The following is a 23,490-nucleotide window of genomic DNA, read 5'->3' as shown; positions in this document are numbered from 1 at the left end:
GCCCATACTACCCAGATTCAGTGGAATGCCCATCAATATACCAATGACATTCTTCACAGAACTAGAAAACAAACAGTCCTAAAACTCATTTGGAGGAATAGAAGACCTAGAATAGTGAAAATAATTCTAGTCAAAATAATTCTTGGTCTATACCCAAAGGACTTAAAATCAGCATACTATAGTAATGCAACCACATCAATGTTTATAGTAGCTCAATTCACAATAAACTGTGGAAGCAACCTAGATGCCCTTCAATAGATGAATGGATAAAGAAACTGTGGGATATATACACAATGGAATATTACTCAGCATTAAAAGAGAATAAAATTATGGCATTTGCAGATAAATAAATGGAGTTGGAGAATATCATGCTAAGCAAAGTAAGCCAATCCCCAAAAGACTGAATGTTGTCTCTGATAAGTGGATGCCAATCCATAACAGGGGAGCATGGGAAACATGGAGGAAATGGGAAGGAGTGATGAGGAAGGGGGAAAGGGGCAGGAAAGATGGTGAAATGAGATGGACATCATTACCCCAGGTACACATATGACTGCGCATATGGAGTGATGCTACATCATGTATAACCAGAGAAATGAAAAGTTGTGCTGCAATTGTGTACAATGAATCAAAATTCATTCTGCTATCATATATACCTAATTAAAATAAATAAATTATTATTATTTTAAAGGCAATGCTGGACAATACCTAACATTCTCAACACCTTATTTTAAATTATATTACAGAGCTATGGTATTAAAAACTACATGGTACTGAAGTTGGGTGTGGTGGCTCATGCCTGTAATCCCGGTGGCTTGATAGACTAAGGCAGGAGGATGACAAGTTCAAAGCCAGCTTCAGCAAAAGCAAGGTGCTTAGAAATTCAGTGAGACCCTGTCTCTAAATAAAATACAAAATAGGGCTGGGGATGTGGTCGAGTTCCCCTGAATTCAATCCCCAGTATGAACAAAAACAAAAAAACTGCATGGTACCGGTATAAGAACAGGCACATAGAACAATGGTACAGAATAGAAGACACAAAGACAAACCCACACATTTACAGTTACTTGATCCTTGACAAAGTTACCAAAACATATATTGAAGCACATATATTGTGCTTGGTAAATTGGTTTTCCTAGATCTTTATCTCTCACCCTGAACAAAAGTTAACTCAAAACGGAATAATACCTAGGAATTAGACCAGAAACTATGCAACTCCTAGAAGAAAATATAGAGTCAACACTACAACATATAAGCACAGGCAATGACTTTCTTAATAGGACCCCAAAAGCTCATGAAATAACGCCAAGAGTTAATAAATGAAATGGCATCAAAAAGTTTCTGCACAATTAAAGAAACAATTAAGAATCTGAAGAGAGAACCTACAGAATGGGAAAAAAATCTTTGCTAACTATTCTTCTAACAGAGGATTAATATTCAGAATATATAAAGAAATAAAAAAATTAACAAAATGACAACAAATAACCCAATTAATAAATAGGCAAGTAAACCAAATAATTAAATACACTTCTCAAAAGAATACATATAGCCAACAAATATATGAAAATATGTTAAACATCATTAGCAATTAGGAAAATGTAAATCAAAGCTACACTGAAATTTCAGATCACTATAGTTAGCACTGCAGTCGTCATGAGTACAAACAAAGCTTAAAGAGGGGGAACAAAAATGGAGATCTGATTCCATCATGTATGAATTTGTCTAGATGAACCCAACTACTACTCTATATAAGGCTCTAATAAAAATTTTAAATATCAAAAGAGAAAGAGAAAGCCAACATGAAAATGGGAATAGGATAATTCATAATTAAAGCATTTTAGTATTTTAGTATTTTCTACTCTTGCATAAATGTTATCTTTGTAAACTGGATAAGTTATAAATGCTGGGTTTTTTTTCTTTTATTTTTGTAAGTAAATAAGGTTCTACTTATGGGGCTGGGGATGTGGCTCAAGCGGTAGCGCGCTCGCCCGGCATGCGTGCGGCCAGGGTTTGATCCTCAGCACCACATACAAAAACAAAGATGTTGTGTCCGCCAAAAACCAAAAAATAAATATTAAAATTCTCTCTCTCTCTCTCTCTCTCTCTCTCTCTCTCTAAAAAAAAAATAGATTCTACTTATGAAGAATGATTTACGCATAAGGTCCAAACATAATGTTTTCTATAGATCTATGATTATAGAAAATAAAATTAAGGTCCATTAAGTGGATAAACTTATCAAGACTGCAGATTCTGGGGTGGGCCAAAAGAGAATTCAGGCATTCTCCTTTTCAGGATCAATAAAAATACATTAGTTGTGTTTACTTCTGACACAACTTACTCCTAATACAGATTGTATATGAAACAGTATGAGGTTGAATAGGCAGGCAGGAGCCAGATCATCACTTCATTCATAAATTTGGTTGGATTCTTTCATTCTTGTGATTCTCTGTTTTCTGTGTTTTTCATGTCAATGACCACAATCTCTCCTCTTCAGAAAAAGGTATCTTAGAAACACAACCTGTAGTTCTAAGATTCTTGACTGATAATCTCTAAAGTTAATGCATGCCTTATGGTGCTTAAAGTACCCATTCAATGAAGAAACTTCTGAAGATCCAGAATAATAGGCAAAGGAGTCATGAAGATGTTTGCAAAAAAAAACACAACTTGGGTCTGGAAGTGGTAAAAGTTCTTTGCAGACTGTTTTGCTTTTGCTATTCAAAGTGTAAATTTATTCTCTTTGTAAAATTTATTATTCAATACAAAAATATAATTATTTTTCTAGGTACAAATTTGCCATATCTTTGATGCCCCCTACTGCGGTGTCCATTTAACCACAGAAATATATTAAAACCTGGAAGCATCCAGTTCAGCTTTAAGATTTTGGAAGAATGCTTTCCGAAGCTTGACACACTTTTCTAATAGCAACATCCTTACATAACTCTCTGGGTTATAAAATGTTTATGGGAAAACACCACCAAAACAGTTTAATCATAAGTCAAAAGCTTTTAAAATTTTTTTCTTTAATCTTAGAATACAATACATTAAAATGCATAAGAACAGGCAAATGAGGTAGCTTTTGTGTTCTTGAACAATCCCCTGCAGATTTGATACTTAAGAAGCACCTCAAGTTCAAGATTGGGAAGATTTTCTTCTTGTTTCAAAGTCCTTCCACATCAGTCTTACCAGAGTACCAAAGATAATATGGTGTAGAAAACCTAGAAAAGGGGAATAATTGGTATTTTAAAAGAATTTCCCTTTTCAAGGATTCTATATTGCATTATCAAGGCCTCATAAATACTTGCTCTTGAACAAGAACATTATTCTTCAAAATTTTTGAAGAAACCTTTAGAAAATCCTCTTCTGACCTCATTTAATGGGGTATTGTTTTATATGCTTAAAATCTACCAAATTTTTCAAATAGAATTACTCATGTAACAGGGTTTATAGGAATGTGATTGACATGCTTCAGAGGAGTTTATACAACTATGAAATTAGACCCAATGTTTTTGTTGCCATATTGTATCAACAAATTGTTTTCAGTGTCTGTAATTTTGTTATATAACACTTCCTCACTACTTTTGCCTAGTTTCTTATAAAAATAAGTTAAAATGTATTACGGCTAAAAGTCTTTGAACACCATATCTAGTATTTGAACCCATCCACCCCCCAGCACTCTCAGTACCTTTAATTTCTTAATTTCTTTCATGCCTTACCTTTAATTTCTTTCTATAGAACATACCACCTTCTAATATAATGTAATATAATCCTATGTTATAATAATTGAAATTCGCTTTTTAATTGAATAAAAATTGTATGTATTTATCATATACACATGTTGTTTCAAAGTGTGTGTATACGTGTGTACGTGTGTTTGTGTGTTTAGAGAAAGGCCTTTGGGAGGTGAATAAGATATATAAGTTCATCAGGTAGAGCCCTGTAACTGAATACAAGTGGCTATGGAAGAAGAGAGAAAGAGAGACCAGAGGATGTATACACACACACACACACACACACACACACATATCGTTCCTTGATTTTTGCCATGTCTCTCTCAGCATGAAGTCTGGAAGGCCATTACCAGATGTGGGCCCTTGAACCTCCAGGACTGTAAGGTAAATAAAACTCATTTCTTTAGAAAGTTACCCAGTCTCAGGTGTTTCACTACAGTAATAGAATCCTATGACCAACATTTCCCCAACTTCCACACCTCACCCAAAGCCCTTGGTAACCCCTTCTGTGCTCTCTATTTCTACAACTTCATGTTTTTTAGATTTCACCTATAAGTGAGATCATGCAGTATTTATATTTTATTATTCATTGTCCACTACTTCTAAGATATAACCTCCACAAAAACAGAGATATTTTTAAGAATAGTACTAGGCACATAGAAAGCAATTGATAATATTTGCTATTAAATAAGCAATAATAACCCATGGACAGCAAAGTTGATGAAATGTCAGAGAAGGTGTTCAGAAGATTCATAATTAAAATGATCTGTGAATTAAAGAATGATATAAATAAGCAAATACAGGCAAAAATTGAGGGGCTGGGGATGTGGCTCAAGCAGTAGCACGCTCACCTGGCATGTGCAGGGCGCTGGGTTCGATCCTCAGCACCACATAAAAAATAAAAGGTGTTGTGTCCACAGAAAACTAAAAAATAAATATTAAAAAATTCTCTCTCTCTCTCTCTCTCTCTCTCTCTCTCTCTCTCTCTCTCTTTCTCTCTCTCTCTTAAAAAATTGATCTCTCCAACAAGGAGATAAGAGAGCAAATACAGGTAGCAAAAGATTACTTCAAGAGAGACATAGAGACTCTGAAAAAAAAGCGAGTCAGAAATTCTTGAAATAAAGGATACAATAAATCAAATTTAAAAACTCAATAGAAAGCATAACCAACAGACTAGATCAACTGGAAGAAAGAATATCAGATAATGAAGACAAAGTATACAAACTGGAAAATAAAGTTGATCACACAGTGAAGATTGTAATCAGAACATTCAAGAATTATGGGACAGCATCAAAAGACCAAATCTAAGAGTTATTGGGATAGAGGAAAGGCACAGAGTTTCAAACCAAAGGAATGTACAATCTATTTAATGAGATAATATCAGAAATTTTCCCAAGCATGAAGAATGAATAGGAAAACCAAATATAAGAGGCTTTCAGGACATGAAATGTACAAAATTACAACAGATCTACACCATGGCACATTATAATAAAAATGCCTAGCATACAGAATAAAGATAGAATCTTAAAAGCCACAAGAGAGAGGAATCAGATTACACAGAGGGGGAGACCAATTCGTATCCCAGCAGATTTTTCAACCCAGAACCTCAAAGCCAGGAGATTGTGGAACAACATATACCAAGCTCTCAAAGAAAATGGATGCCAACCAAGAATCTTATATCCAGCAAAACTAAGCTTTAGATTTGATGTTGAAATAAAAACCTTCCATGATAAACAAAAGTTAAAAGAATTTACAACTAGAAAGCCTGCACTATAAAACATCCTCAGTAAAATATTCCATGAAGAGGAAATAAAAAACAATGATGAAAATCAGCTGAAGGAGGTATTACACTAAAGGAAAATCTAATCAGAGGAGAAACCAAGTCACATTAAATACCAAAAATAAACAAAAGTGGCTGGGGAATACAAATCATGCCTCAATAATAACCCTGAATGTTAATGGCCTAAACTCACCAATCAAAAGATATAGACTAGCATATTGGATAAAAAAAAAAAAAAGACCCAACAATATGCTATCTCCAAGAGACTTATCTCATAGAAAAAGACATCCACAGACTGAAGGTGAAGGGTTAGGAAAAATCATACTACTCACACGGACTGCAGAAGCAAGCAGGGGTTTCCATCCTCATATGAAATAAAGTAGACTTCAAGCTAAAGTCAATCAAAAAAGATAAAGAAGGACACTACATACTGCTCAAGGGAGCCATACACCAACAAGACTTGACAATTATAAATATATATGCCCCAAACAGTGGAGCATCTATGTTCATCAAACAAACTCTTCTCAAGTTCAAGAATCAAATAGACCACAACACAGTAATTTTGGGTCACTTTAACACACCTCTTTAATCACTAGATAGATCTTCCAAACAAAACCTGAACAAAGAAACTATAGAATTCAATAATACAATCAATAACTTTGGCTTACTAACATATATAGAATATTTCATCCTTCAATGAGTGAATACACTTTCTTCTCAGCAGCATATGGATTCTTCTCTAAAATAGACCATACGCTATGCTACAAAGCAACTCTTAGCAAATATAAAAAAGTAGAGATACTACCCTGCATTCTATCAGATCATAAAGGAATGAAATTAGAAATAAATGATAAAATAAGAAATAAAATCCACTCCAATGTCTGGAGACTAAATAATATGATACTGAATGAACAATAGATTGCAGAAGACATCAAGGAGGAGATTTAAAAAAAATTAGAGGTGAATGAGAACACAGATAAAACATATCGAAATCTCTGGGACACTATGAAAGCAGTTCTAAGAGAAAAATTCATTGCATGAAGTTCATTCCTTAAAAGAAGAAAAAGTCAACAAATAAATGACTTAGCATTATGTCTCCAAACCCTAGAAAAAAGAAGAACAAATCAACACCAAAAGCAGTAGAAGACAGAAAATAATTAAAATGAGAGCTGAAATCGATGAAATTAAAACAAAAGACACAATTGAAAAAATTGACAGAACAAAAAGTTGGTTCTTTAAAAAAATAAATAAAATTGACAGACCATTAGCCATGCTAACAAAAAGAAGGAGAGAGAAAACTCAAATTATTAACATACATAATGAAAAAGGAAATATCACAATAGACACTACAGAATGAAAACGTGTACTCCAATAAAATAAAAAATATTGAGGGCCTCAACAAATTTCTAGAGTCATATAATTTGCCCAAATTGAATCAGGATGATAAACACAATTTAAACAGATCAATTTCAAGTGACAAAATAGAAGATGCCATCAAAAGTCTTCCAACCAAGAAAAGCCTAGGACTGGATGGATACACAGCAGAGTTCTGCAAGACCTTTAAAGAAGAACTAATACACATACCCTCCAATTTATTTCAGGAAACAGAAAAAGAGGCAGCGCTTCCAAACTCATTCTATGAGGCCAATATCACTCTGATTCCAAAACCAGGCAAAGACTCATCAAAAAAAGAAAACTTCAGACCAATATCTCTAATGAACATAGATGCAAAATTTCTCAATAAAATTCTGACAAATCGAATACTAAAACATATCAAAAATATTGTGCACCACGAACAAGTGGGATTCATCCCAGGGATGCAAAGTTGGTTCAACATACAGAAATCAATAAATGTAATTCATCACATCAATAGACTTAAAGATAAAAATCATATGATCATTTCAATAGACCAGAAAAAGCATTTGACAAAACACAGCACTGCTTTATGTTCAACACACTAGAAAAATTAGGAATAACAGGAACGTATCTCAACATCATAAAGGCTATCTGTGCTAAGCCCCAGGCGAACATCATTCTAAATAGAGAAAAATTGAAGGCATCCCCTCTAAAAATTGGAAGACAGGGATGCCCTCTTTCACCACTTCTATTTAACATAATTCTTGAAACACTGGCCAGAGCAATTAGATGAAATAAATTAAAGAGATACACATAGGAAAAGAAGAACTCAAATTGGCCCTATTTGCTGATATGATTCTATACCTAGAACATTCTAAAAGTTCCACCAGAAAACTTCTAGAACTAGTAAATGAATTCAGCAAAGTAGCAGGATATGAAATCAACACCCATAAATCAAAGGCATTTCTGTATATCAGTGACAAATCCTCAGAAAGGGAAACAAGGAAAACTACCCCATTCTCAATAGCCTCAAAAAAAATTACTTGGGAATCAACTTAACAAAAGAGGTGAAAGAGCTATATAATGAAAATTACAGAACCCTAAAGAAAGAAGTCAAAGAAGACCTTAGAAGATGGAAAGATCTACCTTGTTCTTGGATAGGCAGAATTAATATCATCAAAATGACCATACTTCTAAAAGTGCTATACATATTTAATGCAATTCTGATCAAAACCCCAAAGCCATTCCACATAGAAATAGAAAAAGCAGTCATGAAATTCATTGAAAAAATAAAAGACTCAGAATAGCTAAAGCAATCTTTAGCAGGAAGAGTAAAGAAGGTGGCATTGCTATACCAGACCTTAAACTATACTACAGAGCAATAGTTAGCAAATAGTTAGTATTGGCACCAAAACAATAGATTGGTAGACCAGTGGTACAGAATAGAGGACACAGAGACTAATCCACAAAATTACAATTACCTGATATTAGACAAAGGTGCCAAAAATATGCATTGGAGAAAAGATAGCCTCTTCAACAAATGGTGTTGGGAAAACTGGAAACAAAATGAAATTAAACCCCTGTCTCTCATCATGCACAAAATTCAACTCAAAATGGATCAAGGACTTTGGAATAAAACCAGAGACCCTGAGTCTAATAGAAGAAAAAATAAGCCCTAATTTCCATCATGGGGGATTAAGCACCAACTTCCTTAATAAGACTCCTTTGGCATAAGAATTAAAATCAAGAACCAATAAGTGGAATGGACCCAAAGTAAAAAGTTTCTTCTCAGAAAAAGAAACAATCTGTGAGGTGAATCGAGAGCCTACTAATTGGGAGCAAATCTTTACCCCTCACACATCAGATAGACCTCTACTCTTTAGGGTATATAAAGAACTCAAAAAGCTAAACACCAAAAAAAATAATAACCTAATCAATAAATGGGCCAAGGACCTGAACAGACATTTCTCAGAAGATGATATACAATCAATCAACAAATGTATAGAAAAAATGTTCATCATCACTAGCAATTAGAGAAAACTAAGATTTCATCTCACTTCAGTCAGAATGGCAGCTATTATGAATACAAACAACAATAAGTGTTGGGGGGAAAAGGTACACTCATACACTGCTGGTGGGACTGCAAATTGATGCAGTCAGTATGGAAAGCAGTATGGAGATTTCATGGAAAATTGGAATGGAACTTTAAAACAACATACTACAGGGAGGGACACAGCCACATCAATGTTTATAACAGCACAATTCACAATAGCTAAACTGTGGAAATAACCTAGATGCCCTTCAATAGATGAATAGATAAAAAAAAATGTGGCATATATACACAATGGAATATTACTCAGCAGTAAAAGAGAATAAAATCATGGTATTTGCGGGTAAATAGTTGGAGTTAGAGAAGATAATGCTAAGTGAAGTTAGCCAATTGCAAAACAACAAATGCCAAATGTTTTCTCTGAATTAAGGAGGCTGATTCATAGGAGGTAGGGAGAGGGCGCATGGGAGGAATAGACAAACTCTAGTTAGGGCAGAGGGATGGGAGGGGAAGGAAGAGGGCATGGGGTTAGAAATGATGGTGGAATCTGATGGACATCATTATCCAAAGTACATGTATGAAGACACGAATTGGTTCACGTGAATATACTTTGTATACAAACAGAGATATGAAAAATTGTGCTCTGTATGTGTAATAAGAAATAGAATGCATTTCGCTGTCATATATATATATATATATATATATATATATATAAATTAATTAAAAAACATTAAAAAAATAATAATACAATCTATAGTTATTATGGGAGAATTTTAAACATGTGATTTATTTATTTATTTATTAAATAAATCCCACATTATTTAATTATTAAATTTTTGTGTAAAGGCTAAGATGATCAGCTTAAACTCCTTCCCCAATATTTAGTATAATGCAAAGATTAGAATTTTTCTTTAAATGTGCTTTATTCAGGAAAGGGGGTGAAGCTCAATGGTAGAGTTGACCTTTGCCTAGCATATTAAGGCCCTGAGTTTGATCCCCAGCACTACAGTACATAATAAATATTCCTTATCCAATTGTTCATTATTCATAAAATTCTTCTTACTCTCAATGAGGGTGCAGTAAGATGAGCAGATCAAAACCAAATGACTATTAACTGCAGTGGCCATAGACTATATGCTACCCCATAGGTCTCAAAACTGTAAATCTGAGTCAGGCCTAAGGCAACCTGAAGCTGGCTCAAGAAATCCGTCCTGGCCTGAGGAAATGATCTGTCAGATCTAACAAGAAATTATGAGGCTACATATCTGCCTACATTCTAATGGATTTTCAAAAACCACTGTCAATTTTTGTGGTTGAAAATGAAAACCTGTAAGAAAAGTTAATAGATGTTAATTGTTTAGAAGATTATTTTGTATCCCATTTTAAAAGTTACATATTGCTTCCACATACATATGACCTCGTTTTGATCATGACTAAGCTGTTCACCACTTTATATAACAAGAAAATAAAAGTGAGTTTTTCAACTTTAAATGAGATTTCAATACTTTTTTGTTTAATAATTTGTATTAGTATAGACTTCAGATACTTTAAGTTTCAGATACTTTATTACTATGATATAAAGACTATAACTTTTTATTACATACATAAATGGTGCTCAGTTTTAGACATGGTTGAAGTTAAAGGAAGACAGAGCTGACTGGTTGTGCCTCCGTAAAGTGCAGTCTGTATCCCTGAGAAAGTTCACAAATCAATTTTGTCACTTATCCAGAGTTGGTCCAGTGTCCAGGTCCTTCCTCCTACTGATCAAACATACAACAAGGCTGTCATTTGTAGAATTACTTCCTGTTTCCTGCATATTAAAGAAGTTTTGATCCAATATAGGTAGATAAATACATAATCTCAATGATATGGTAGCATAATTGAGCCTAATGTCAATGATATGCTATGGTTATTATCATAGGATCTGCACAATCTATCATGGGGACTGAATGCACAATTTCCTTGGCATAGACCCAGAGATTATTCTATGAAAGAATTGCATTTATTATGATTTGGATCTGGAATGGTCCCCAAAGGCACATGTGTAAAAGGCTTCGTCACCAGCTGTAGAGCCACTGGAAGGCTGTAGAACGTTGAAGAGTTAGGGCCTAATAGAAGGCAGTTAGGTCACTGGAGGAGAGCTCTTGAAGGGGATATTAAGACCTTGGCCCCTTCCTTTCTCTCTCTTTCACTTTCCTTTTGCCATGAGGTGGCCTGGTTTCCTCTACCAGGCACTTATACCATGACATACTTCTTGCCACAAAAGTAACAGGGCAAACCGTGAGTCAAAATAAATATTTCCTCCATATAAGTTTCCTTTTCTTAGTTATTTTGTCACAGCAACAGAAAGTCACAGTATCTTTTTTTAAAAAAATCAATATAGCTGAGGTGAATGGAGGAGGCAGAAGTGAGTAATAAGTAATAATATTTATGGAACTTATGTGTTGAAAATGTTCTAAAATTGATTGTGATGATGTTTGTACAACTCTGTGAATATACTAAGAACCATAGAATTATATATTTAAAATTTGTGAATTGTATGATAGCTGTATTACATTTCAGTAAAGCTGTTTCTTAAAAAAATGACTGTAATACTAGATCATATAGATAATACAAGAATTGAAGTATTTAATTCACTTAATAGCTGAAATACAAGTATTTTCCTTTTTAAAGCTTTTTAGCTCATAAAATAAAATGTAAGAATAAGTATTTAATACATTTTCTTGAAAAAATTAACGTTTAAAAAATTAAACATTACATAAAATAAAAAATTATGAAAGCTTAAATATTAAATATAAATCATCAGTCTAAATATGTTATTGGCAGATAAGAGGAATAATGTATCACAAAACAAGCTAAGCTGAAACACTATATAAAATAAACATAATTAGTTATAGAAAATAAAAAATGAAATATTATGGTCTTTAAGAATATCCATTAGTCATTATTAGATAGTGAAGTTATTTTTGTGTGAAATTTCCAACTGCTAAAAAAGCTCCTAGTTCTACAATAGCTGGATGGAAGCAGAGCAGATCAACCCCAGGTAGTGATTGAGCAGTGAGCCCTGCAGGTAGGAAGTAGGTGTGGTCAGATAGTACCTACAGGAAACTGAAAGAACATGCAGGGAACTGGTCACCACAGCAACAGTTGGATCCAAGATAGGTGAGGCCAAGATGCTCTGAAGTGGTTCATGAGAGTATCCCATAGAAGAACAAAACTGAAAGCAGAGGACCTGGCCTAGGGACTTTGGTGAGCCAGTTACACTATACTCTTTCTTGTGAACCTAATCACCTAATCTGTTTTGTGTTGTCTTAGTTTGGGTTTCTAGTAGAAGAAAAAGGAGGAGGAGGAGAGGAGGAGGGGGAGGAGGAGAAGGAGGAAGAGGAGGAGAAGAAGGAGGAGGAGAAGGAGGAGGAAGAAGAGGAGAGACCCTGTGGCAAAGACTCGAGCGTAGAAAGTTTACTTGTGGAGTGATCCTAAGAACAGATGAGGAAATGGAGAAAGTAAGAAAGAGAAGGGAGAAAGGACAATAACTGTGTTTTACTGAGTGGGCTATTCATGAATAGGTCTCTGCTGTGAGTATCTAGGTAAATCCTGCTGAAAATCTTCTGAGCCATCATGTAGAGCACACCTGAGAATTGTCCTTCAAGAGGAGGAGGTTGTGTATGTACCTACCTACTACATCTCCTGTGATTGAAGATTGCCTGTCTGGAGGTTGACCCATACCCCACTTCCGCTCTGCCCCTGACTGAGGCAGAGTAAGCTCCCAAGAATAGAAGGAAACCTTCCGGTTAAGAGGAAAGCCAAGGGCTTTGAAGCCAATTCAGGGCAGAGTTTTAGTTTGTCCTTCACACTGTAATTCCACTGCCAAAATTGGGCCAACCCATCAATAAAGAGATTCATACTTATCTGCATTCTAACTTGTGGTCCTGGATAAACTGAAGAGACTTTCTTCCCCAGCCCCATGTCTTTCTGAAGGGCACCAAGTCCAGTGTCTGCCAGTACAGATGGCAAAGACACACAGCTGAACTAGGGATAAGTATAGGTATCTCGAAGAGGTCCTGAGTGGGCAGCTTAAGGCAGGTATAAGACCCGAACTTCCACACCATCCCTACATGAGATGATTCCAACTTCCCCAAGGGCTTGAGTTATAATTCAGTGGTAGAATGGTTTGATGGCTTGTACTTTTGAGGGGGGGAAAGAGGTTGAAGTAAGAACAAAGGTTATTTCTAAAGATGAATGAGAAATGAGTAGTGAAGTTAGAGAAATGAGAAAAATGGAGAAACTCTGAAATAGTCCTTGAGGAAATGTACGTGAAAATAGGCTGACTTTAAAACACAGTACAATTGTTGGGAGGCATGGAAGATCTCAATGAAGTCGGTGCCAGTCAGTCACTTGCATAGAAGTTTGTCCAGCAGTATGATTCTCTTGAGCTGTGCTTAGATCCAGGTGAAGATTCCTAAAAGCAGATCACCTTGATGGAGTCTTTTCTACTGGTTTCCCCACTCGTTATAATCTGCCCATCTTGTTATAGACTTTTTTTGTGCTTACATCTCTACCTGTAAAAGGGAAATGAAGAGGGATGTATGATTAGACAGAATTTATCATCTGACATTGCAGGATTGTTTTTGGCAAAACCCTTTCTTTTGCAAGATGACAAATCCCTGAAAGCCATAAACTATACTTTATTCATTTTTGTGTCCCCAAATATCCCAAATTTATGACATGCAAATATTTGTGAGATAAATGACGCAGTGAATTTTATAATCTCTAAGTTTATTGAACTTGGTTTATTTCCTTCAAACTAGGAAATAATGAACAGGCAGGGGAAAAGTTGAATAACTAGGAAAGCCTTTTCTGTTTTATTAACAAATAGGGAGAGAAATATTAAGAATGAGTTAGCCTGAAATCCCAACAACTTAACACCTTAAAATTCAGTCTTTCAGTTTATAAGAAAAATAGTTTAACTTTCTGAACATTTGGTTGATAAAAACAATTGCATGTATATTTATATTCCATGAGGATTTGAAATTGTTTTATGCATTTATATACAAAAAATAAAATTACATAAAGCTCATTTAAAACAGTATTATTTACAGAGAGGTATTAAACGACTGAGGATATTTAGTGGTGAGCTGGGGATTCATAAGGCTACAAAATAAAAATGGCACATCTTCAAGAAATGTGGGATTTTCATGATTTTTATGTGGGAGAGTGAGGAAGGAGCAGTCTGAGAGGTAGATTGATAATGACTATTGTTCTCTGAAGAAAGCACAGCATAAAAAGACTATGATGATTGATTTTTATATGTCAACTTCACTAGGCACAGGTGGCCCAGATATTTGGTCAAGCTTTACTCTGGGTGTTTCTGTGAGGATGTTTCTGGATGTGATTAACATTTAAATCAGTAGATTGAGTGAAGCAGATTGCCCTCCATAATGTGAGTGGGCCTCATCCAATAAGCGAAGGCCTCAACAAAACAAAAAGGCTGTGTCCTTCCTCAAATAAGAAAGAATTCTTTCCACCTGACAGCTTGTCTTTGAGCTAGAATATTGACTCTTTCTGGGTCTCAAGCCTGTAGCCTTCTGAGAGGCACCAGTCTATTAGCTTGCTTGGTTCTCAGGCCTTTAGATTCAGACTGGAATTTATGCCATCAGTTCTCCTGAATCAGCAGACTGCTGATTCATCCTGCAGATCTCAGAATTTGTCAGTCTCCAAAGGGAGCCAATTCCTTATAATATACATACTCTGTTGGTTTGCCACTCTGGAGAATACTAACAAAGAGACCCAGAACATTCATGCTTGACCTGTCGAATTAGAAATGACTCCCTTTCCAATCCTTCACAAGTATATGCTGATTTTGGTAAACAAAATTATAATCAATCCACTTCCTAATTAGGCTTCAAATTAAATTTTTTAAGAGAGAGAGGAGAGAGAGAGAGAGAATTTTTAATATTTATTTATTTTTTTTTTAGTTTTCGGCAGACACAACATCTTTGTTTGTATGTGGTGCTGAGGATCGAACCCGGGCCGCACGCGTGCCAGGCGAGTGCACTATGGCTTGAGCCACATCCCCAGCCCTTCAAATTGAAATTATCATAAAGTATAACTGAATTGTGGAATCCAAGCAGTGAGTAACTTAATTCTCCCTGTATAAGTCATCACCACTTTTCTTTGATAATTTTCATTTAAAAAAAAATTGGAAATGCCAGGCACGGTGGCACATGCCTATAATCCTAGCGGCTCTGGAGGTTGAGGCAGGAAGATTTCGAGTTCAAAGCTAGCCTCAGCAAAAGTAAGGTGCTAAGCAACTCAGTGAGACTCTGCCTCCAAATAAAATACAAATAGGGCTGGGAATGGAGCTCTGTGGTTGAGTGCCCCTGAGTTCAATCCCTGGTACCCCCACCCCGACAAAAAAAGACAATTTGGAAAAAGAAATTGCTTTGAAATGCATAAGTTGTGAGGGGAAAAAATCTTTATACTAAATAAGAAAATGTTTATAAAATTAATTGAATAAAGTAATAAAATCTTGCTAGGTGCTATAGGTTAGATCTGGAATGTTCCCAAAAGGCCTGTGTGTTCAAGGCTTGGTTGTGACTTGTGATGGAGGTGGTGGAACCTTTAGGAGATGGCATCTAGTGGGAGGAAATTAGGACACTGGGATGTGCTCTGGAAGAGGATATTGGGACCCCAGGCCTTTCCTCTCCCTCTCTTTAGCTTCTGGAACATCATGAAGTAAGCAACTTCTTCTCCCACACACTTCCACCATAGTCTTCTGCCTTGACATTAGCCCCAAAGCAGCAGGCCAACCAACCAGGAACAGAAACCTCAGAAACCATGCACTAAAATAAATCTTTCCTTTTTAAAAGTTGATTATCTCAGGTATTTTGTCAACAGGAAATGGGAAGATAAAACACTGATTTTAAATAAATTTAGTTTAATTCAAATCCTCCCAATTTTAAAATGACATTAATAGAATAGAGAGCATCATAAAGTAGGGTATTTTTTAATAATTTACTACTCTTTTTAATACCACTACCCCCACTCACTCCCGAGCAAATGGCCTTCCTCTCTACTTCACTGACAAGAGTGATACCATCAGGCATAAAACACCCTACTGTTCACCACCCTTACCTGGAAATTTATTTGTAAGTACCTCCTTTTTTATTTTTTCCAGTCTCAAAGGGTGAGGTATATGGCCTCCTGTTCAAGACCAGTCACATTGTCCCTTATCCCTCCTGCAATCTCCAAAATCTTTTTCTATCAGTTGGTCCCTTGATGCTCCTTATTTTGGGGCCCCCTTTCTCATTACAGCCCCCCACCACGATATTTCTGAAATGTTTAAGAACTTATGTCTCTAAAACATTCTACTTTTGTCTCAGATACACAAGGTAACTATTTTGTGGAGATTCCTATCTAGAGGATTCTGGGTATTCCTTGGACAATGGCTTCTCAAAGTGCTAGACTATGAACTGTGTGTTACTGGTCAGAGATTCTGATGAAGAGCTTTCATCAGAATGTAAAGTAACTATGTCAATATGTATGCAGCAGCTTCATTTCTCTCTCTCTCTCTCTCTCTCTCTCTCTCTCTCTCTCAAGATATTACCAATGAAGGTAGTGTGTTGATTTACATTCTGGCCCAGGCCTCTTATCTCACTATGTCCTAGCAATGAATGTTTGTGGACTGCAACCAATCTGTGAACCAACCCATTTGTGGACTACACATTGAGTAACACTGGAGTAATCCTAATGTAACTATCTCTCTCCACACCAACAGCCTACCCACTTAAGTAAAGCTGAAGAGAGAACTGTCATAATTTTCTTTGCTTGGTGTTCAGCATCACATGTGCTTGAATTAATTTCTAACTAGTACACTGTTTTCCAAATTGAACTAAAAACGTCTTGTGAAATCAGTGTAGTGGCCTTACCAGCTAAATTCAAGGAATTGAAGTGGAAAATACTAACAGGCATCACAAATTTCTTGGTAAGAATTATTTTGTGAAACTTCCAATTTAGCTATGTTTATATATAATCTTTGAGAGATTAAATTATTGTTCAGAAGATTCATTCTCCTAACCTCTAAGGGTAGAGTATACTTTTCTTCCCTTGACCTTGGGCTTGCCTTATGACTTGCTTTAACCAGTGGAATGTTAGCAGATGTATCAGGATCAAAGGTTTGATGAATATTTATGCAACTGGACTTACTCTTTTGCACTTCTTCCATTTCCAGGAGAAAAATATGCTCAGGCTAGTCTGCAGAAAGCAATAATAAGATGAGAGATACTCGGGGCAGAGCCACCCAGGCTAAACCACCCAGCCAGGCTAAGCCTATGTCAGCCAACCACCAACCACCCACAGGCAAATAAACCAAGTTCTGCCAAGATCAGCACACTACCCAGCTGAGTCCAGCATAGATCAGCTGGCCCTAACTAACCCACAACAATGAATGAAAGAAAATAAATGCTTATTCTGGAATGTTCAGGAGATGTTCTAATTGTTTTATTATGTAGAAATAGCTGACTGATAAATATTTATTTATACATGTTTGTAGTAGATTGACAACATAATGTGTATTGCAGTGAGTTACAAAAGATTTGAAAGCCACTGGTCTAGAAAAGTCCATGTTTCTCCTTCACCTCTTGTTGTTTAATAAGGCTTAACAGAAGATCCTGTCCAAGAGTGGCTGTTTGTAAAGAACGCAGGTACACAGAAAGATGATAGAGCTGTGAGATGAAGAGAAGGGAGTGTGTGTGTGTGTGTGTGTGTGTGTGTGTGTGTGTGTGTAGAGACAGAGAGAAAAACAGGGTTGGATTTATTGGCAATGAACACCTATTCTAGATTCTGAGCTTCCTGAAACTGTTTACTGCAGCCTTTTCTTTGATTCCCTGAACTATCAGTGTCTTCCAACAAATCCTCTGCTTTCCTCAAGCTATTTCAAGAAAGGTTTCTGTTTACTTGCAACATAAGTGGCAACTTCTTAATTAATAGCATTGTATTTGTAAATAGTATTAAGTCCTGATTTTCACACTGGCATATATTAATTCTATTTATAATCCACCTCCTTGCAGTATGCCTACCTGAAGAGCATATAAAGTTAAATACTGAAAATTAGAGCAAGAATTTTCTCCCACAACTTAATTCAACCTAATACTTTCCTACCCGACTATTGCTATTACACATCAACCTTGAAATGTTGGCTGCTTCACAGAGGTTTCAAATATCCTACCATTAAAAAACTTAATTTTCAAAATACAATTCATGGCTCAAGGGTAATTATTTCTAATAAATACATCAATAATTCTTATTCATTAATTTTATACTTCCTATGTTTTTGGTACTCCATCCAAGAGGACTACCCATTGGGTGAGAAATCACAGTAAACTCACCCACAGAAGGGCTAAGGCACAGTGGAAGAGGGAGAGGCTGCACAAGAGTACAAGTGGAGAATCCAGTAGGACCTTCTGCACAGCCAACTAAAACATCCCATGCCTTTGGGTCTGCTGTACCCGGTGAGCGCTAAACAGAGAAGCAGTAGCAACCAACAGAATGAAGACTTTATGCTGCATGTTATGAATAGTGGAGTAAGAAGATAATGTCCCTTCTTCCTCTCCTCGCTGACATCAGAGTTGTAAGGGCTGAGAGAAGAGGAGGCAAGGGCGTGGCATGCATTCTGATTCCCAAGAGCCACAAGTTAGACCTTTGCTAAATAGAATGACATTGTTTTGATAACCAAAAGTAATGGAATAAGATCCAGAAGTAGCTGAGAGAGCCCTGTATGCAGGTGGCAGTGGTATATGGGCATGTGTGCCAAAGGCAGCCATTGGGCAAGTTTTTGTTTGTTTTTGCAGTGCTGGGGAACAGTTCATTAAAAAAAAATCCTTCTTATATTTAAATGAGATTCTTCAGAGCCTGTTTCTCTGTATTGTTGTCTCTGGGAATATTTTCATCTAAGAAGACCACCAGGGTGGCATCTCCTTGGTGACCTCTAGAGAAGCTCTGATTTAATTTCTAATCTCTACATTTAATAATAGTAATTAACATCTGAATACTACAGCCAGCAGCTGCATTTTTGTGATTAACATCTAAGAGCCAAATTGTACTATTCTACACAATATATTTAGATTACTATCTTCAATCTACAAGAAAGTTTTTTAGGAGCCCCCTAATCTCATGAGCAGCAAATTTCCAAAACAATTTAGAGTTATTTTCTAGGATTATTTACACAAATCGCTTTAATGTTATACTTTGTTTCCATTTTAGTGGTTGACACATCTAATCTTTTTCACAAATCCACAGATTACTTCATAATTTAGATCCCAGCATTCCTTAAAGATTTATTTTTAGGGAATATACTATATTTAAAAGTCTTTTTAAACAGGAAAAAAAAGACAATTCTATTTTATAACTTGGAAAAATGAGGGGAAAGAAGAGAATAAGTACTGGAACAGTGTGTCAGGGACAGAATTAAGATGTGAAATCGTTTCATAATCTAACTTTTCTTCATATTTAGCAAAATGAATCATTATAACATATAATAGGAAGAAATTAGTAAAATTGTTAAATGGCCTGTTTAGAAGACTGTGCATATGTTCAAATATGATTCTCCCAGACAGATAAAAGTACCTTATTTGAAAATTATAGGGAGATTTAATAATGTCCTGTCATAAATAATTCTGAATTTAAAAAATCTTCTGAAAAATGTTATTTCTAACTGCAATATTCATTCACTAAACAAACACTGGGAACCTAAAATGTGTCAGACATTGTGCCTGATGCTGAGGATGTAAGTTAAAACTCTGAATCATCGACTTGATTGGATTAAGAGATGCCAAAGATTAAGAGGCTTCTGGGTGTGTCAATGAGGTGTGTCTAGGAATGATTGGCATAGGGGATAGCAAACTGAAGCAGAGACCCTCCCTAAGCCTGGGCAGCACCATCCAATAGGATGGTGGCTTGGATGGAATAAAATTTGGAAAAACAAGGAAGCAACAGCTGCAAACTGATTCTTCTTGAATGGGTTTTTGATTATTGCTGTGATTGCCTGAGGATATTTGACTCTCACTTCTTCACTCTTTCAGAGTGGACTCTGTCAGTGATTATCCAGGGAGTTTTCCAGAAGCCTTTGGTCTTGGACTAGGATACCACCATTAATTCCCCTTGTTCTGAGGCTTCAGTCTCTTAGACTGTGCAGCTCCTGGTTCCTCCAGCTCTTTAGCCTTCAGACAGCCATTGTGGACTATCCAGGTTCTGGTCATGTAAGCCAATCTAATAAATCCCCTTTTATAAACATACTTCCTATTGATTCTATTCCTCTAGAGAACCCTGGCTAATACAGTCCCCACCCTTAAACAGAAATTCAGCTTATTATAAGTGGAGATGCCTAGGGGTGAGACATAATATGTTGGGTAATAAAGTTAGAATTTAAAATGTTTCCAAAAGTTCACAACTTCAAGAGTCTTCACAAGGTTCAAAACAAACCAGGTGAAATTACATAGCAGTATATTTCTACCCATTCAGAAGGGAGGAAAGCAACAAATCTGCTGGAGTGAAAGTACAGAAAGACCAGGTTAAACACCACCAGATACAAAAAAGACCCAGAGGATGCAAATGACACCAAGTTTAATAACCATGTGCAATGGTTGCTAAGCACTCTCATTTTAGGACGGATTAATAAAAATATGCAAAGAAAAGGGGCCAGCATATTTTTCAATTGATTTTACAACACTCAGATCTCAGAGAGTTAGGAGATGGCTTACTTGAAATACAAATTAGAGCACATTCATAGGACAATAGGAAAGGCAAAGGATCGGAAATAATATCAATAAAGATTTGTCAAAGGGAATAATGATGTTTCATCTCTAAAAGAAGCTTAAGTGGGAGATGATTGCTATTTTCAAATATTTAGAGTTTTGTGACAGAGTTCGATAGCTGTCTTTCAATACTCATTTCCTCCTTTGTCCTTTGTGGTAGAACTCCATTTTTTTTTAAGAGAGAGAGAGAGAATTTTTTAATATTTATTTTTCAGTTTTCGGTGGACACAACATCTTTATTTTATTTTTATGTGGTGCTGAGGATCGAACCCAGCACCCCGCGCATGCCAGGCGAGCACATTACCGCTTGAGCCACATCCCCAGCCCAAGAACTCTAATTTTTAGAGGGAATTTTGACATTTACCAGCCTCCTGTGGGATTCAGTGGACCAAATTCAGGACATGGGTATAGTAATATAAATGGTATATAGTACGTCCAGAAAAATCTCCTTAAAGAGCGGGGGGAACCCTTTTACCTTTCTTCTTCAGTCCTGCTACAATGGAGCATGGGCGTGACTGGAACTCCAGCAGCCATCCTGGATCCCAAACACGGAATTTACACCCCAGGAACTGTGTCAGGGTAAGTAGAAAGATCCTGGATCCCTAAAACTTTCAGGGCAGTTATCATCTCAGCTGGATACTACCTACTTCTGGATATCTTCTATATAAAAATTTAAAAAAAAATGTTCCTTTTTAAGACACAGCTTTTTGGAGTTTCCCTTGCATGTAGCTGAACTTTGAATATGAGAGAGATTTTCCTAAAAGTTAAGACATATTTTTTAAATGATCCACAATGATAGTTATCTATTCTATGTCTGTTTAAATGGAGATTGTGAGACTGGCTTCAGAAATGGTGAATATTCCAGGGTATGATAAAAAAAGTGGTTACCAGATCTCTTTAAGTTTCTTTCAAGCCAGGTGCAGTGGTACATGCCTATAATCCCAGCAATTCAGGAGGCTGAGATAGGAGGATGGCAAGTTCAAGCCCAGTGTTGCTTAGGGAAACCCTATCTCAAAATAAAAAATAAAAAAGTCTGGGGTATAGCTTAGTGGTAAAGCACCCCTGGGTTTAATTCCTAGTAACATAAAGAAAAAGTTACAGCTCTTAAGATTATATGATTTCCTCCACCTTGTAGATCAGTGGCTCTTAATTTTTTTTTAAATAGCTCTTTCCCCCTTTTATAAATATGTTTGGGATGTCATTAGCACATTGGGCCCAACATGAGCAGTCTACTAACCTTGCTTTACAGCATCACAAGATTACCTTTTGGAGTTTAAGTTATTTTAAAACCAGAAATACTGAAACAATAATGAAGAACCAAAGAGTGAATTGATAAACTCTTGTAAACTGGTGTTATAATCATTATGAGCCTGGATAAATTGATAAAATAATAGAACTTCTGTTGAGGCCCTTCTTGTGTGCCTAGAACAGTTGGTAAATCAAGGTTTAGTTAGAATTATAGCCTTGTTAAAAATGAGGATACTGATGGCCTTTCCCTTTTTCCATCCGCTCTTTTCCTTTCTACTTTCCATTTTTTTAGCTGTAACTCTACTTTATATCATTTTAATATTATTTTGTTAAACTAGAATTAGCTGTGTTTTATCTATCAGTTGGTTCTTTAAACATTTATTTCCTCAAAACAATAATCTATACACATGTTAGGAGCAGCACACTGTGCAAAGAAATACAAAAGAAGATAAAATCCCCCTTCCATCCCAGATTTCTACACCTTCTCCCCAAAGGCAACCAGTTTTTATGTCGTCTGGCAGAAATATTCTAAGCATATATAGACAGCTATATGTATATCTTTAACCATATGATAAAAAGATATATATATATATATATATATATACATACACAAATATACAAATGCATATGTGAATGCTTATTACTATTTGCACATTGAATTTTTCATTTGAAATGTCTTCAAGATTGTTCTGTATAGGTATAAGTATAGGTATAAGCTGAAAAGGTCGTGTATATTCCATTATACATATGTGTGTAATTTTATTGACTAAAAATCAACCACTGCATTAACAAAAAATACTAGTAAAAATATTTTATTACAGACAAAATTCTTAAAAGCTTAATTTAGAACTCAATTTTTTTTCAGTTCAGCAAACAATTAGTAAGCATGTACTATGTGCATGAACCTACCTTTATTTTCTCTTCTTTAGCATAAGGCCACAGCTTATGCTTAATATCTAATAATAGGGACAGAGAGTGAGAAATAGCAGTATTTGGCACTTCAACTTTTAAAATATTACATATGTACATATTGTTTCTAACTCTACAATTACGTTGCTTAAGACACTAAGTGGTTTTCAATTTGTTTTATCCATGTGAGTTCTTCTCTAGAGTAGGCTCATTTTATTTGTTCCTGTTTCCTTACTTCTTGACAGCTCAATCTGTCACTGAAAGCTCAGTCCTTGTCCCTGATGCCAATCCAACAATGAGGACACGGTTTTGAGAAAATGGAAAAAGATGGTTTATTGCTTTGCTAGCAAAGGAGAAACACAGGGTACTCCTGTCCCAACGGCTGCGATTCTGCCTATCATCAGGAATGGATGCGGGGGTGGGGTAGGAGGGATTCAGAGAAAATGAGATTAGGGAGGAGAGATCAGGACGGAGAAGAGCAACGAAAAGAAGATCAGGAAGAAGAAGATCAAGAAAAGAAGACTAGAAAGGAGAAGATCAAGGAAAAAGGAGAAAAGAGAGTGTTAGGTTGGTTTGAGGTGGCTAAGGGAACAAAGCACCAGGCAACCTATG

This window comes from Spermophilus citellus (genome assembly GCF_964194105.1).
Source record: "Spermophilus citellus genome assembly, chromosome: 6".
NCBI lineage: Eukaryota > Metazoa > Chordata > Mammalia > Rodentia > Sciuridae > Spermophilus > Spermophilus citellus.
This window is presented reverse-complemented; position numbering follows the sequence as displayed.